An 18,249-nucleotide genomic window follows, 5' to 3' on the forward strand; every position below is an offset into this window, starting at 1 on the left:
AACCAGGAGGCCAATCATCACATTGGAAACAAAGCAATGAGAAACTGCAGACAAAGGCCTGAGGGGCAGAGTGGGCTTGGAATCAAAGCACAAGAGAGGTGAAGGCTGTTAGAGAATGAATTTCCTAAACAGAGCTCATCTCATGTGACGTAATTTCCAGGGTTTGCCATATTTTTGATGGACCAGAACCTATCCTTAAAGTTCACCGCACATCATGTGAGATATTTAATCTTGTGTTTGTGTGAGATATAATGGGACTGGGGAGACTTTTCCCTACAATGTAAGAATTTATGTTAAACTCCAACCACAACTTTTTTTTGTCCTCACAGCACTGATTTCAATTACTTTGACATGTTAGTGCTTTGGATATAATAATGACTGTGTATTTTAATAATTTCATGACATTTCTTTGGATAATAGGAGACATCTTCATGTCACACAAAACTAGAGAAAATTAAATTTTTATAGTACCTTGTAGGCTCCTAGTCCAATTAAAATTCCATCTCCCATCATATACACTATCTTTAAGAAGATAAATATATTTTATATTGTTTGAACTTTTTAAATCTATTTAAATATTCCACAAAAATTCTACCAATATACTGCTGATGAAATAATTACTGGTTTTTTCAAAACAAAGTCAGAACTAAAAAGGTCTACTACTGCTTCCATAAAAATATACTTTTTTTTTCTAATAGATCTTTAATGGGTATAATTGCTTCACAATACTGTATTAGTTTCTGTTGTACAACAAAGTGAATCAGCCATATTCATACATATATCCCCAAATCCCCTCCCTCTTGAGCCTCCCTCCCACCCTCCCTAACCTACCCGTCTAGGTCATCGCAAAGCACCAAGCTGATCGTCCTGTGCTATGCTGCTGCTTCCCACTAGCTAACTATTTTACATTAGTTATTTGTAGTGAGTTGGATGGACCTAGAGTCTGCCATAAAAATATACTTTGAAATAAGAAAAATTTGATTTGAGCCAAAATTTGTAAGTGAATGGCCCTTAAATTTAAATAAATATGATATTCTGTTCCCTCTCAAAAAGCATTGGAGAGGAATTTTTGGCCTCAGAATTGGGTTTCATAAACCTTTATTTCTGGCCTTTAATAGTCTCATATGTAAAAAGGAGGTCAGATGTACCATATTTCTCAACTGTCACATATACAAAGGACCAGTTACGATTTTCACAAATTAAAATAAGCAATAGTAAGTTTTGACAGTATACACAATTTGCCTAAAGAGAAGTGTCATTATTCTCATTTTATCAACAACAGAGTCTTTGGAAAAAAGCCATAAATCACTTTGACATAAGTGAGGTAACAGGAAACTGGCTAGCAACTGGGTGATCTATGCCATAATTTTGTTTGTACATGTTTTCTTCGCCTATGAAGCAGAAGAAACCTGGATTTTTATCTACAAAACCACATGTTATTTCTCTCATGATTTTCTTCATTCAAATGTAGGGAGAAATCACAGATTTTTTAAAATAATATAACTCCTCACAAAGATACTGGACATCTGACAACACCAAAGCGATCACCATCTAGATCATCACTATGTTTTCACAGGAAGTACTCCTATTGTTTTTGGAGATGGGAGCACCAAAATATAATGTCCCTTGAGTTATATTTCTCCTAGAATCTCAAGGCCTAAACTAGAATTTCTATATGGCCTATAAAAGAAACTAAACAAACTATCAAGAATCTTGGAAATATGTCACTTGCAGCATTTTAAGAGTCACTGATGATCTTACTAGTCATGAATGCACTTGTGCCTTTAAGTATATATTTCAACCCTAAAGGATTATGTAAATAGATTTCAGATTAGCAGTTTTATGACTGCTGATCATGAATAGGACATATTATTTTGTTGGCACCACTACTAAAAACAAGATGAAAATCAGAAGCGCAAATCTATTAAATTGACAACTCATATTTCAGAGTAAAAATAAGGGGGTTATGTGACTGTTTTAAGTAAGGGCCCTCAAGAAAAAAAACTAAGGAACAGAAATTTGTGTGCAGTAATGTTATTGGGGAATGCTCTGGGAATGAATTCCCTTTTAGGGTGTGAGAGAACCAGGATCAGGCAGAATTGAACTTCAGTATAACAGAAGATTCACCAGCTACTGCTATGGAAATGGAATGGCCTTTCAGCATTGCCCTGGGTGAGGCAACAAGGCTGAGTCTCTACTACCGCATTCCCCTGACAGTCATTGGACATGATCTACCACTGGTGAGAGTTTGTTAACCTGGGTGAAATAGTTCCCTTCAGCAGAAGGCAATGTTCTGAGAGGTATTCAGATGTGAGCCTTCAGCAGTTGGTACCATGAGTGTCTTGATCATAAAGGAGGCAAATGGGTAGCACACCACAGCGTCCACTACAGTGATGAAATTTTTACAGCACCTAGGATTTTCAGACTCTTATTCTAAATGAAGTAGCAATTCTATTTAGTTTGGTAAACTAAATGGTTTAAGCTTTAAACTTTGGCATCTCTAGAATAGCCACCACCATTAATATCTCTCTCATAGACTGACATGAAATAAAATTCAGAGAGAGAACTGACAGAATACATCAATATCTTAAAAAATAATTGCAAAGAAACTAATCATCTTTGGTGCTAAGTTCCATACAGCTAAATCTCTGGACCTCTGAACTGTAAAACCATTCTTAGGGATTTATCTCTGAGTCACATAATGAGAAGAACAATGAAAAAGTAACCCTTGTTTCCTAACAGCTTTTCATTTTTAACCTGGTGTCCCAGTCTCCTTATTTTGGAGTGTGGCTGGGTTCTTCATGTCTACCAGCCCAAAGTAGATGGATGGCATGGGAGGTGCAGGGGTCAGGAAGAATATTGTGTACATATTGCAGTTTGGCAGTGAAGACATAAACATTCTCGAGATACTGAACAGTCTTTTTCTAACTTTTTCCTTTTTTTGCCAACTTGAAATGGAATAACACTTCTATTAGCTTATAAGCTCCTATGACTTCATTCTCTCCTAATGCTGTATGCAGCTCCAGTTAGAAGATATTAAGGAGATGTCCTTTATCTTTGAGGCCCTAGATCATCTCAACTCAGCAAATGGACTTTAAGAAAAGATAAGAATAAATATAGGCCACATTCTAAAAACCAAAAGTAGGAGCTTGTGACTTGTTTTTGAAAAAGAAATGTGCATATTTCAAGATGACATTTAAATTTTCTTGGAACATTTTCCTAATCTGAGAAAAAAACAGTATTTTGCTTTAACCTGTGCTAAAGCAACATATCTCAATGGGACACTTCCTATACATCATAGAAAAAACTTTAAAAACTGAAACCTTTCAAAGTTGTGGAAAAGAACAAAAGGAAAAAACAATTCACTTTCATTTTAAAGTTACAAATTGAGCCTTGAAATCATTTCCTTGACAAAAGGGCTCTCCACTTTCATAAAATACTAGGATTTAGAGGAAAATTAGTGCACTGTATAAAGAACATTAAAACTGTCTAGGAATAGATTTTAGTGGAATGACATTCTGTACATTCTGCCAGGTACAAATAGGTTCTCCTTAAAGTGATGTTTACCCTGGTACATAGACCACAGTTCAAGATCTACTCAATGGCTCTTCCAAGCTTAGATATTTGATTTTATGTCCCAGAGTGTCTTACTCTCAAGAACACAGATTCAGACTAACAAAATCACAAGGGACTGATAAATAAACCAGGTTCTAATAAAACAGGTACAGCAAGTGTCAGCTAATAAGACTAGTTACCCCACTGAACTGACCAGCAGATCCTCTCTTTTTAGGAAAACTACATGGAAAGCCAAATCATCAGGCAGTGGCTGGATGTACATAGAATATGATTTGGTTATTTAGTGGACTCACATTCTGATCGACAAACACACAATAGATAATAGATAATTCTGAGAAGTAATCAAGAAACTTACATAAGCTGGGCCAGGCAGCATCTCCCCTAAATAGAGAGTTCTTTGATGGAATCTGGCAATGATTGTGTGATTATTCTTTTTCTATGATTTCATGGATAGATCCACATTTGGTTTGGAGTTTATATAATTTGGTGATCCCTCAGGGGGGAAAATATATATATATATATATATATATATATATATATAAAATTAGGTATAAAAGTGACTATTTATTTAGAATAATAAAAGAAATCACAAACATTTACAAATTTAGAAAGCTAGTAAATATCAAAAGCACCAAAAAATCTATAAAAATTATATATTTGTATTCATATTAACTAACTGCCTGATTCCCCATTTAATACTTTCCTACATATGTGATCCCTTCTTCAGATGACCACAATTTTGCAATATTATTTTCTATAGAGAGAATAGAAAGATATTTCAGTCTTTCCTCTAGCACAGCACATCAGAATTTCTTTTTTATTATAGAGATTTAGAAAAGTTAATTTTTGTTTCTCTAGTAGTTATTGTAATGTCATATCTGTATCTTCCTCCCTTGTTTCTTGCTTAGGTAGTGGGGAACAAATCGGGGGAGGGGGGCAGTGGAGAGGGGGTTCCTTGGAGACCCCCAGCCCTTTGATCTTGATGGCGAACTTCTGACGAAGTTCCAGCTCCACGTGGGCCAGTTGCCGCTCGTGGTCCACGCAAGTCGACAAGTGGAAGTACTGCTGGCAGCAGAGGCCACGCCCCCGGCCACAGGCCTGGCTCCGCCCAGCTTAGAAGGGACTCCTCACCACCCCCCAAGTTGGGCTAGAGGCTACTGCCTCCTTCAGCCTCCAAAAAGAAGAACAGACACCGAGGGCCTTGAGAGGAGCCTGGCAAGTGAGGGTCCTGAAGCTTAAGCTTCATTAACATCGGTCAATAGAACCCCACCTCACTCAAGTTAGACAAGTTTTACTGGGAATCTTCCTCTCTCAAAGGGAAGGTTATTAAACACACAGATTTCAGGCTCCTCCCTGCAGATTCTGTTCAGAATTTGAGGCAGGGCCCCAACTGTATTTTTAATAAGTTCCCCAGGTGATCGATCCGTACTCTGTGGTGTATTTCAGATAGCGGGCTTTAAGGCAATGTAGCATATCTCTACTTTGAACCTTTCAAGTGTACGTTAAGTATTTTAAATCTCAACGGGCAATCTTATTCCCCTCACCTCCTAAGTTTCTAAGGCATGACTGTTGGGCATGTGTATATGGATGGTGGTGGCGTGAGTGTGTTATGTGGTGGCACGTGTGAGAATGTGTGCTGTGTGCATTTGTGTGGTGGGAGTAGTGTGTGTGTGGTGCGTGAGTGTGTGGAATGGTGTGTGTTGGTGGCCTGAGGGAGAACACCTCACTTGCACTGCCCTGTACTGCCTACAGTGGGTATCTTGAAAATCAAGACTCTCATTTGTACTAGAAATATATGATGCTTTCCTGAGAGAGAAGTAATGAAGCTTAGTTTTCAACCAGACATTCTTAAAAGACTTATCTGTTAAATTGATATTGCTTTTCCTCCTCCTGGATTTCTACTTTTTACCAGGTTTCTGTAGTTAGTTGTTACTAAGCTGAGCCTAACCCAGTATGAGTCTCATAATTAAATTCAAAGAAAAATACTGTTGATTCAAAGAAAATTATGTGCTTTAAATAGTAGATTCATGCTAAAATGACACTGCCCATAAGCTTTGTTTTTGTAGATATACTTTGATTTGATGAACCACTGAGCTAAATTAAAATTTAAAAAATAATAATAATAATATAGTAACTGCCTTTATCTTTCACTTGAAAAGCTCTGTTCATATTAAAGGTATTAGTTTGTGGCACCTGCAAAACAAACCACAAGTGGTCAATCTTTGTGTCCATTAAAGATGAAAAATAACAGGCCACGATTTATTAATAGCCCATTCAGTCAGTGACAGAGCTAGAAATCAGACACAACTGCCTAAATGTCTATTTGGTGTTATGCTCTATTTTCTCTTACCTTGAGGAGAAAAGTTTGTGGACTTAGGAAGAAGAGAGACCTGTGTTTGAATCCTTGCTCCACCTCTTACTTGAAATTTTGTCACCTGTAAATTATGGATAATAATACCTACCTCATAGGTTTGAAGAAGTTTAAATGGGATAACAATTGGTAAACATCTGCCTATAATAATAAATGTTAGTAAATTTCCTATTTTTTCTGCCCCTTTTAGTGTTCTATTCCTAACACTGTTCTCCATGCTTTAAATACCACGTCACAAAATGTATTCACTAGCAAAAAAATCCTTAAAATTTTCTGTCATCTCCACATAACGTCAACATAAAATTATATTTCGTTTCACATATTTTCTTTAAATAAACTTACATTTTTTATTTCACTCACCTAAAGCACTAATATGTGTGAAATAGTGGGTTTAAAGTTTAGTGGTATTGTAATACACGTTAACATAAATTACAACTATTAAAAAATCTATCTCTACGACACCTGAAGTCATGTTCTGTGCCACTGGGGTACAAGAACCATGCTTCAGCAAGTACGGGCTGAAAGTGATCGTCTCTGGATTTGTCAATGAAAAAGATGCTTCTCCTGCTCACAGCCTGCCCTCATAACCCAGGAATACAGGCTACTGAGTCTATCACATACATTTACCACAGTCCCCAAACCACCTTGAAGACCCAGAGTTAAGCCATTAAATAAATTACAAAAAATTCACAAAGCTCCTAGATAACTGCACTTTCCAACTAAATGCGCCTGTTTCTAACATACATTGAACAATATATATGAAGGCATCTTGGCCATCTGGCTTATCTGTGTGAAAACACACATCTCCCTATAGCAAATCCATAATCATGCACCCCTTCAGTGCCAGAATACAAAATATTAAGAAAGCTAATTATATGTCAGTAGAAAAATCAATTAAAATGTATGAGATTTCTTTCTAAGGTTTATATTAGAACTTGTTTTCTAGGCCAGAGGCACACGAATATATCAATCTGCGTGTTGCTTGGCACGTTAACATGAAAGATAAATTTAGTCATTTTAGTCCATTATACAAATAATTTACTCTGTGTGTTCAAGTTGACTAGGCATGTTTTAAATATACTGGTTGAGTTACAACAAGATATGGTACACAAATTTAGCACAGACAGAACAATCAGGAGAAAGTCCTTGAAATAAGAAGGACAAAAGAATACTTGGGTTTATCAGTGGGCTTGCGAGCCTTTGGTATTCAGCATTTTCTCAGAAGAACCAGAAGCCAGGTCACTGCTGCTGGTGAGTGGATTATTTTAAACTAGAAGCTGTCATTAAAGTGAATACCAGTGCTGTCAGGTAAGAGGTGTGAGACAATGATCAGGTCTACTGAAGTCTGCAAAACACTGGGACCACAAAATTCCTTTGGAAAATAAGTTAATAGTTCAAAATAAATGTATGATATTTTACATACCCTAATAATAGAAGAATTAAAATTTTTCATAAAAAGGAAACTTAATTTCATATTTAGACATAAAATCGATCTCATTTTGGAAAAAACGGAACATAAAAACCACAAAAACTAAACTCAAGGAATTCTTTGGGACATAGCTGTGCTCCCTTTCTAATCAATTTCTGAACTGAGACATCTTAATTGTGGAACAGAAATCAATTGCCTTTGCCACACTGAAATTCAAGACAGTGCTAGAAAATCTTCCAGCGTGGACTTTTTCAAGCCAATTATGATTTGGCCCAAGAAAAGCCAAACATTTAGAAATTCTAACCAAAAACATGAGCAAAAGTAGGAAAAATGTGTGCCATTTCAACACACTCTCTTCGTCAGGAGCCAACATTATTATCCTTCCTTTCAACAGAATTCCATGTTCATAATTTAAACACAGCTGTACCCTGTTCATCATAACAGATATATTTCTGAGAAGATGTTAATCAAATATTTTAATAGAGAATGATATTTTACATGCACTAGGATAATGGTTCCCTGCTTTTTAGGTTTTAATGACAATTATATTTTTTAACTGTTTCTTAAAAACTGAATTGGAATCAAAATCAAACAAAAAATAAAATATATAAAATTTAAAATTTGCAAAGATATAACTTCATAATAAAGAACAATACTTCTCAAGAAGATATTTGGTAGCCAACATGTCTAAATCAAAAGCTTTTTTAAAAGTTTTGAATAGACAAAAATAGTGTCTTATTTTAAACTATTGCATTGGGCTGTGTCTTTTTTACAAATTAACCTTCTAAAATATTTGACCCATATTATAAGATCTCTGCCAGTTGACTTCTATCTTATGATTCTTTTGGAATTGTATTATTTGGCAGAGGTAATCAGTTATTTTTAAAAACTACTGAATCATCAAACTTTCCAAAGCAAACACATGTTAAATATGGTTTAATTAACTTCCCAGAATTATAAATGACTTCTCGGACTTTGAAGCAAACTACATTACTAACATCTTTTTAACTTCTTATTTTGAAACAATTATAGAATCACAGGAAGTTGCAAAAAATGGTACAGGAAGATCCTATGCACCCTTCACCCAGCCTACCCTAATGTTAACATCTCACATAAATTCAGTACCATATTAAGACCAGGTAATTGACACTGGAACAAATCACAGAGCTTATTCAGATTTTACCAGTTATACATGTACTCCTGTGTATGTGTGTGTTTACTTCTATGCAATTTTATCACATGTGTAGGTTTATGTATCCACCACTACAGAAAAGAATTAAAATAGTTCCATCATCACAAACTCCCCTGTGCTACCCCTATATAGCTATTGCTACTTTGACCCCATCCTTAACCCCTGGCAACTGCTAATCTGTTCTCCCTCTCTATAATTATGTTATCGAACAAATGTTATATAAATAGAACCATGCAGTATGTAACCTTCTAAGATTGGCTTTTTTCACTTAGCACAATCTCTTTGAGGTTTATACAATTTATTGTGTATATCAATAGTCCACTTCTTTTTACTGCTGATTAGTATTCCATGACGTGGATGTTTAACCATTCATCCATTGAAGGACATTTGGGTAGTTTCCAGTGTTTGGATATTATAGCTGCTATGAACATTCATGTACAAATTTCTGTGTGAAAATAAATTTTCAGTTCTCAGAGATAGATAACCATGAGTACAATGGCCGTACTGTATCGTAAGTCCATTTTTAGTTTAAAGAATTGCCAAACTATTTTCCAGAGTATCTGTGTCATTGATACCCTCCCACCAACAATGTATAAGTGATCCAGTCACTCTTCAATCTCGCCAGCACTTGGTGTTATCACTATTTGTTATTCTGATAGGTGTGTGGTGATATCTCATTGTGGTTGTAATGTGCATTTTTCTAATGACTGATGATGAACATCTTTTCATGTGCTTATTTGCCACCTTAAATCCTCTTTGGTTGAAACATCTGTTCCTATCTTTTGCCCATTTTCTAAATGGGTTGCTGGTGTTTTTTTATATTGAATTTTGAAAGTAATTTATATATTTTAGATACAAGTCCTTTGTCAGATATGTATTTTCTCCCTATCTGTGGTTTGTCTTTTCATTCTCTTAACAGAGGCTTTTACATAGCAAAAGTTTTAATTTTTATGAAGTTCAAACTCTCTACTATGCTTTTAAGAACACCTTTTTTTCTATTTACTACACAATGCAAAATTTTCAATTATGCTTTAAGTGTGGAACATTTTCTTTCAATAAATACTTTGAATTTTGTATTGCAATGCCTAGCTTTAAGTACCTTGTAAGTGTGATGGTTTCATAGAATTATTCCAGAGGATAACCCCATACACTACACATTCCAGGAATCATTTTTATTTACTTTAATAAACCTGAACTGATTTATGAATATTGTCCTTATTTCTCTCTTTGCTCCATGGACCAATAAAAGCTTTGCCATTTAAAGGGGCAGGTGCTGAGACCAGCCCTGGACAGCTACCACACTGAAGTATATAGTTCACTGAATTAAAATCAGAAAAGAAAAACTGACTTGGCTTGGATTACTATTTTGCCAAAGTGGTTCTGAGCTGTATTTCAGCTCTGAAAAAAAAAAGGAAAAAAATGACTTCATATGAGTAAAACCTTGAGAATCATTCGACAAGTGTCAAAAAATAGAGACCAACCTTCCAATATAACTAATACAAAGTTGAATTTTTTTATTTGTTAAGGAGAAACTGCTGGCAGAACACAATCCCTCTGAACAAAGCAAAGAGCCCAATTTATGTTACATTTATGGGAAGCAAGCAATTTAGGGATTGGCTGATTTTCCAAAGTAAAGGCACTGAAGCAGTGCCGTCACATGGAGTTGCAGGCATGGTGGTCTAGGGCTGAATTAAAATCTGTTCTGTGTATGGTTTAGGACTAGGACCAAGGACTCAGCCTGTCCCTTTTATGAGATCAGAGATAGGAATTTTTTTTAAATATGGAATGTGTCCACCTCCCATACCTATTGAATCAGAATCACGGGTGGTGACCAGGGATATAGATATAGATATACTTATAAATAAGAAATGCATAACTGACGTATATGTCTACATACGTCTATATATATGTATGTATCGTTACATATATCTATTGATACACATGCAAGTACAGAGATAGATATAAAGTTATAGATATGATATAGATATCGATATATTCATCAGTTAACGCATTTCCCATTTAAAGTAAAGCAATGTGAAACTGCTTTGGGTTTGTGTTATTTTTGAGACCACTGGAAACATCCTAAGGCAGAGCAAACCAAGATGAGGAAACGTATAGAAAAGAGGCTACAGTCTCTACAGGCTGTTTTTGGACCCAGAAAAGGCACCAAGAGCATTAACCGGGATGATTCTCCGTGTGTATCCTCAAACACAAGGCAGCCTGTTCTGTTCTTATTTCCAATTCTTTCTTTTTTCCTCCACAAGGGGTCTGAATCACGGAGAAGGAAAATCCTCTCAAAACCTTAGGCCTCTCATTTATCCCTTAGATGAAAGACATTAGCACATCATACACTTAGTCACATACTAAGAAGGTCAAAGTTCTTTTCATTATTGCAAAATGAGAGAGTCTTTAGATAAATTAGAGTAATTAGTTATTGAATCTTTTACTAGACCAATCAGCTCATACCATTGTGCCCTTTGGGATACTCAGTCCTATTAGAAGTTCAAATCTTTATGTTCAGACTGAATTTGCCCCATTTTCAGCCATCTCAACTCCTTACCTAATTATCTGCTCATTTATGTTTGACCCTGGAAACTTTTTAACTTAGTTACTCTTTTAAAAATGTTTGACTCAGTAATACATATGTGTTACATCAAAAATAGATGGTTTTAGTAAAAAAAACAACAACAGCATATCTCTTATGTCTCCCCTCTCACAAATCCTCTGCCCAAAGGCTACAACTTTTAACTGGTTTTGGTTCTTCTTGGGGGTACTGCCATATCTATTTTTAAAAATATGATTACTGTACTAGTTTTCTAGGTCTGCTGCAACAAATCACCACAAACTAGATGGCTTGAAATAATAGAAATTCTTTCCCTCACAGTTTTGGAGCCTAGAAGTCTGGCATCAAGGTGTTGTCAGGGCCATATTCCCACTGAAGGCTCTAGGGGAAAAAAAAAAAAATCCTTCTTCCAATTACCTCACTCCAATTTCTGCAAATATATACAGCTGGAAAATATATAGCGCCACCAATATTAAGATTTCCATCACCCAGAAAAATTCCCTTGTGCACATCTGCATTCAATCTCTCCTACCCCCAGCCAGAGAAAACTACTTTCTTTTACTACAGATTAGAGATTCCTTTTCCATAATTTCATATAAATGGAATTATACAGTCTGTATTCTTTTGTGTCCGGCTTTTTTCCCTTGGTATAATGTTTCTGAGATTCAACCATATTCTTACTATATCAGTAGTTTGCTCCATTATGTGGCTATATCACAATTTGTTTATTCATTTCACCTATTAATGTTTCTACTTTGAGACTATTCTGAATAATGCTGCAATGAACACTCATGTACAAATCTTTGCATGGGTATACGGTTTCATTTATTTTGGTTAGAAACCCAGAACTAGACTTGTTGTATTATATGCTTTTTTGGTACAAAGTTGACAAACTCTTTTCCAAAGCAGTTGCACCATTTTACAATCCTATTAGTAAATATGAGAGTTCTAATTACTCCACCACCTTGCGAAAACTTGGTGTAATCACCTTTTTAATTTTAGCCATTCTGATGGGTGTGTAGTGATAAATCATTGTGATTTTCTTTTGCATTTCCCTGATGACTAATGATATTTAAAGCCTTTTCATGTGCTCATCGCCCATTTAAAGATCTTTTTGTGAAGTACCTGTTTAAATACGTTTTCGCTCATTTTTAATTGGGGTGTCTTACTACTGAGTTGTGAAAATGCTTCAGGTCTTTTGGATATAGTCCTTCGTCATGTATATCATGCCCTAACATTGCTGGAATACATTCTAATGATAACTTCCTAAGAAACGATAAATACTACAGTTCTTGGATGCCTAAATAGCTTTATTTTCCCTTAGTCATATTTAAAATTTTGACTGAGTATAGAATTCTAATTTGAGTACCATATTTATCCTCAGAACCTTGAACAATGTCTTCCATCATTACAGTTAGTGCTGAGAAGTATAATACCTCTCTGGATAGTTTTCCCTTTTTAGATAAGCAGCTATCGTTGATTTTCTTTTCTCTCTTTAGAAACTTTTGGGTTTGTTACTTTTCCTTCATGTTATAAAGTTCTAGTGATTTTTTTGTACTCTTGTTGTACTTTTTTCAATAACTGATCTAAGCACTTGATGAGTCTTATCAACTTGAAGACTGATGTTCTACACTAACGGTTAGGAGCATAACCTCTCGTGTCATCCTACTACCATACTAGTTTCAGGTCACTAGGAATGGTTTATAACTTATCCAGTATGAGAATTTAATTAGTTAATAGAGTTAAGTAAAATAGCAAGGCATTACATTATTACTATTAGTAGTAATATTAGTATCTCTTTGACAGTATTCTCCCATCTGGTTTTTCTCATGTCAATAACTGGAATACCAGTTATTGACATTCTGGACCCCTTGGGTTGATTCCCTATTTCTGTAAATTTTTTTCTCTTATATGTTCTGTGTTTTTGTTACACTTTCTGGATAATTTCATTGAGTTTTTCTTTCAACACTAATACTGATATATTTGTCAATTATGTCTTTAACTTTTAAGAGCTCTTGTTCTTCAGACTATTCTTTTTCATTGCATTCTGTTCTCATTTTATGGATGCAATTCTCCTTGACTCTCTCTAGGAATATATATTAGAGTCAGGGGATTTGTTTGCTTTTTTTCATTGCTTATTTTTCTAAATCTTCTTTTGTTTTATAAATTTTCTTGTACACCAAAATAATTTTTAAAATTTGTTTAATTTGGACTTTCTCTTTTATTTTGCAAGTACTTGTTAAATATGTAGTGATTCATGATTTTCTGTTTATGCTTAATTAATGCAACACTAGAATTATTGGTGGTGAGCTCGGATATATAATGGGACTTGCTGGCAGGTCTCATGACCTGTACGCCTTCATGCATATTCTAGGTATGACCTACACTTCATCAAGTGCCCCTATTCCATTCATTTTCTGATTCCAGAAATCTATGGGGGAAAAGTACTATGTAGATGCATTCCTTACATTCATTTCATTTTTTGAGTTTCAACCCCTATGTGTTTCTTCATTCTCGTTATATTGTGGCCATAAGAGGAAGCAATGATAAACATGTGAGTTCACTATACTGTCTTCCCTGGCACCTGTTCTTTGTTGTTCGTTTGCTTGTTGGTAGAGGGTGGTGTTACTTATTTGGATTTTTTAATGTTGAAATCTGGTAAAAGTTGAAAGAAGAGTATAACAAACCCCTTCCATTCAAGGACATGCAAATTGTCATAACTGCTCTATCTCCTTCTATACATGGATACATACTTCTCTTTTGCCAAACCATTTGCAAATTGATGACATACATCTTGACACTGTACCTCTACATACCTCAGAATGCGTCTTTCCAAAAGGAAAACATTTTCCCAGATAACCACACCACCACCTAAGAAATCATCATTAATCCAAATACATTATCCCACATTCCAGATCATAATCAAATCTTCCCAGTTATCACAAAAATATCTTCAACCAATTTTTATGTAATACAAATGGCTCTTATGTCTCTTTAGAACCCCCAGTTCAGAACAGTCTACCAGCTCCCTCTGTTCTTTATGAAATGTAATCCTTTGAAGGGTCTAGTCTGTCTCTTCCTTTAATAATGTCTTTAGTAATAGGTCTGCTTCCCTTCCAGGAATAAAACCTAATGGCAATTTACTATTCTCCATCCTGAAACTTCCAATTGCCTTTTTTTCTCTTTTTTCTTTCTTTCTCCCTTTTTTTTTTTTTTTTGCTTTTCTTTAAAAGTAAGTTCCTCCAACTGTTTTCCTCCTAGATGCTCACAGTAGCTCCTTTGCCCTATTAAATCACACTTTTTTTAGGATACTCATGTTCTCATTTTCTCTGATCCATTGTTTTAAATATCACCAAGCCATTTTTCACACTAGATTACTTGCAAATATCATGAACCACAGTCTTGTTATCATTCCTTCTCCTACATTAAGACCACCCTTGAGCACACCCATGTAAAGTATTCTCTTTGTATCAAAAAATTAGAGGCATGCTTAGAGTTCCTACACAAGCAAGCAAACGGATTGGTGCTTACACTCTATGGATGAGTCATTTACCACATTATGCTTTAAATAAAAGTTCTCTTTTGGTATCTAATGTGTATTTGATTCATATTTCAAGTTAATGTTTCTGAAAAAGTCAATGATCTAATAATTTAAATGGAACCCAGTGTAATTTTTTTGTTCGGTATCCTCAACTCAAAGGCAGATAAGAAAAACAAACAGATTGCATACAGCATTAGCAAACTGAAACCATTTATGAAATTTAGCATAATAACATGCAGTAAAAATATTTCCAACTTTAGGCATAGGAAAATGATATTTCCTATCCTGTAAATAAGATGCACATCATAGATAATAAGGAATTAACTAGCTGCTTAACTATTTAAATAAAATTTATGATAAAGGATGTTGTTTTTCTCCTTTCCCTCACCCATAAAAAATAAAACTCAGTAGTGATGTAACTCTCAGTACATTTTTTAGAGATTTAATCTAATATGACTAATAATCAATAAAATCAGATTTTAAGAATCTAATAAAATGTAATCTATTTCCTAATAGGAAAACAATTTTTTTTAAGGCATAAAAATGGTTGTGTTGAATACACTTCTGAAAGACTGGTGGCCAGATACAGCTATAAACTGTGATACTCTTTGGTTCATACATGCATTTTTAATTAGGTAAATGAAATAATTTAGGGCCTAACAGGAATAATTGTATGACTATTAAGCCAGTTCTCAAGGGAAATTTACACTGGGATGGTCAGAGAATTTGGCATTCTGCTCCCATTAACTATAATAAGAGTTTTGCATCTTTGTATCCTAGTAAAGCTTATCCTTTCATCTTTACTTGGAACTCAATATTCAGTGATTATAAGGATTTGGTGGGGGAAATAGCTGATTAGTATCTCTGGAGTTAACTTGTAATGTTTACTTTCTTTCCTTCAAAATAAAGCTGATAGTCACACAATGTGGAACATAATAGCAGCCTAGGGATTCATTGGCATTCAGATTCATCATTTGTTCTCTTGATTTGAAATTATTTTCTTAAATAATAAAAAAGTGTGCATACCAATGATATCCAAGAATATTTCTTTTGTTTATTTGCCATGAATAAATGGCACACCAAGGGGTCAACAAGCAAAATAAAATATAATTAGAGCAATAAGAAATTCACAGCTTTGTACAAACATGTGTGACCTAGAGCTAACAGCTGATCAGCACATTGATTGCAGTTCAAGCCTTTGCTCTACAGAACCACACCGGAACCAGGTCGATGCCTTTCTCCAGCCTTGTTTAGCCACGGGTTCTGTCTTGCCTAACTTTTGAGCTAATTATGATCAAGATAAACAGGATATACCAACCTGAGCCCAGAATGCGTCCCTGGCGCCTCCTCCCAGTTTGCCCAGACTACCTGACTGGCCTGGGTTTCCTGCAAGGCCCTCTCTGGGGCTGAGCCCTGGCTGAACCTCCAGAACACTTGTGTGTTACCCTGACACATTGCCTAGAAAAGCCTGCTGGTTCCTGCCTCGAGGGCTTTACGTGGTTCTTACGGCAAGCTCCCTGCTCTGAACAGAACACCGGAATGCTCACCTCTCTTCAACAGTCATCACTTCCTAGAACTTTCTGTTATTACATGGATTGCACTGTCTATCGGGATCAAGCTGTTGAATATGTTTTTGGACTCTTTACTGCTTTTGGAGATACAGTCTCTACCCACATTGGATTCCAGAGTCCAAGAACATTTTATTCTCACTTTTTCTTCCTCCCTTCAGGAGAAACCAGGATATCTGGTGTCCACAGACCTCAATTTATGGTGCTTTGGAGCACTGGTTCTTACCCAGTTAAGGGTTGAGTTGCTTTTGGAAAAGACCTATGTAGTGTCCTCATGCCAGAGAAATGCACATATGCACAGACACTCACAATGTTACAGCAGGTTAACAAACTCCCTAATATCCTCCCAGGCTCAAGAACTCCTGCTCAGGTTCAGGCACATTTGTATTTTCAACTTGCACATGAACCCCCAGTTCCAACTACTCTACATGCTTGAATGCAAGAAGCCCCTGGCCCTCAAACAATCTTACTTCATTTTTCTCAGGGATAAGTTTAAAAATTAAGTAGCTAAACTTTTAGAAAAGAGTCAGAGCCTTAATTACACATCAGTGTTTAAAATATTGTTCTTTTCCACTCTTAGATTTTATGAAGCAATTGGGCTCAATTCTTCCTATTTCTCTTCCACATCATTTACATGCCTCTTCCATTCAGCACTAGTGCTTCTTGCTGAATCACCCACCTGTTTTCAATGGCATCTGTTTTTCACTTCTGTTCAAATTTTCAAAATACAGTATTTTTAATCCACATATGATGATGGAAACTATAACCCAAACTACAAACCAAAACATTAAGCCCCATGTTCATCCTGAAAATATGTACTTGTGGCCTCCATGATAGAATCACTTGCTTTCTTAAAGTGATCTTAATTCTTGTCTACAGACATCAATTCCCTCATTAGTGAGGTAATATCCCTAATAATAAAAAAGCATATAGATGCATCAGATTCTTGAGTGGAGAAATGGATTGTTTTTTGCCTAGCATGCCTACTCTAAACTATGTTTCGATATACAAATTAAAGTAATTTTTTTAAAGCTCTGTAAGAACATTTTTATTAACTTTAAAATTAGGCGTCTTTTTTCTAAGGTATAATTTTTTAGGAGAAAAACAAATGATATTAAGGTAGATATGATAAAACCTTATGTTGCACTGTAAAATGCAGTTAAAATTTCCCCCACTGCAAACATGTCAACATACTTAGTCCCAAAAAGAAACTAAGCCTCTTAAGTATATTTTACGTAAAGTCAATTTCTATAAATCCTTCTCTAAATCTCTACCTTTGATAACTATATTGGGAAAACTGCACAAACATCGAATATAAGAAGATAGGTAGATAGACAGATAGATGATAGATGTATATAGATATTTTTCTCTCCAGTATTTCCCATAATGATATATACTTTCCCCCTTTGTTGCTTCTCCCTCACTCCCACTGTCGCTTCTTTTCTGTATGTTCTCAGATATTTCTGGGGTCTTCTAATTGAGATACTGCAAAATGTTTTATGAGGCAACATACATTATTAAGATATTAATTTTTGCTTACTTTTTATTGTCGTAAAAGAATAGAAAAAATAAACAGAATTACTTGTGTTTTGTTCTAGATATTTTTTCCTTCACCTATTCCAAGAAGATAATGAGGCAAGCAGATAAACTCAGTGGATGAGGACAACTTCTCTTTCTTTAAATAAACCTGAGCTCATTGACTGTATTGTGCTGGGAGAGAGGAAGTGCTGCATGGTAACCCAGGAAAGCTCAATCCCAGTCCTGGGCCTCCCAGCTCTGGAGCAACATTCTTGTGCCCAAGAATGGACCACAAGCCACGGAGGTGGTTGATTTCAAGGGCTTGTGAGGGGCTGAAACCAAACTATCTCTGCTAAAGACCAGAGGAACCTCACTGAGTACCCACGTCATGTTAGAGCCCTTGGATCTTTGTGGAACCCCAGGGAAGAGACAGCCCCAGTGACTTCATGGCAGGCTTGATGAATAAGAACTTGGCATCAAATTAAATTAGA

Source organism: Balaenoptera borealis (assembly GCF_965194805.1).
Source record: "Balaenoptera borealis genome assembly, chromosome: 7".
Lineage (NCBI taxonomy): Eukaryota > Metazoa > Chordata > Mammalia > Artiodactyla > Balaenopteridae > Balaenoptera > Balaenoptera borealis.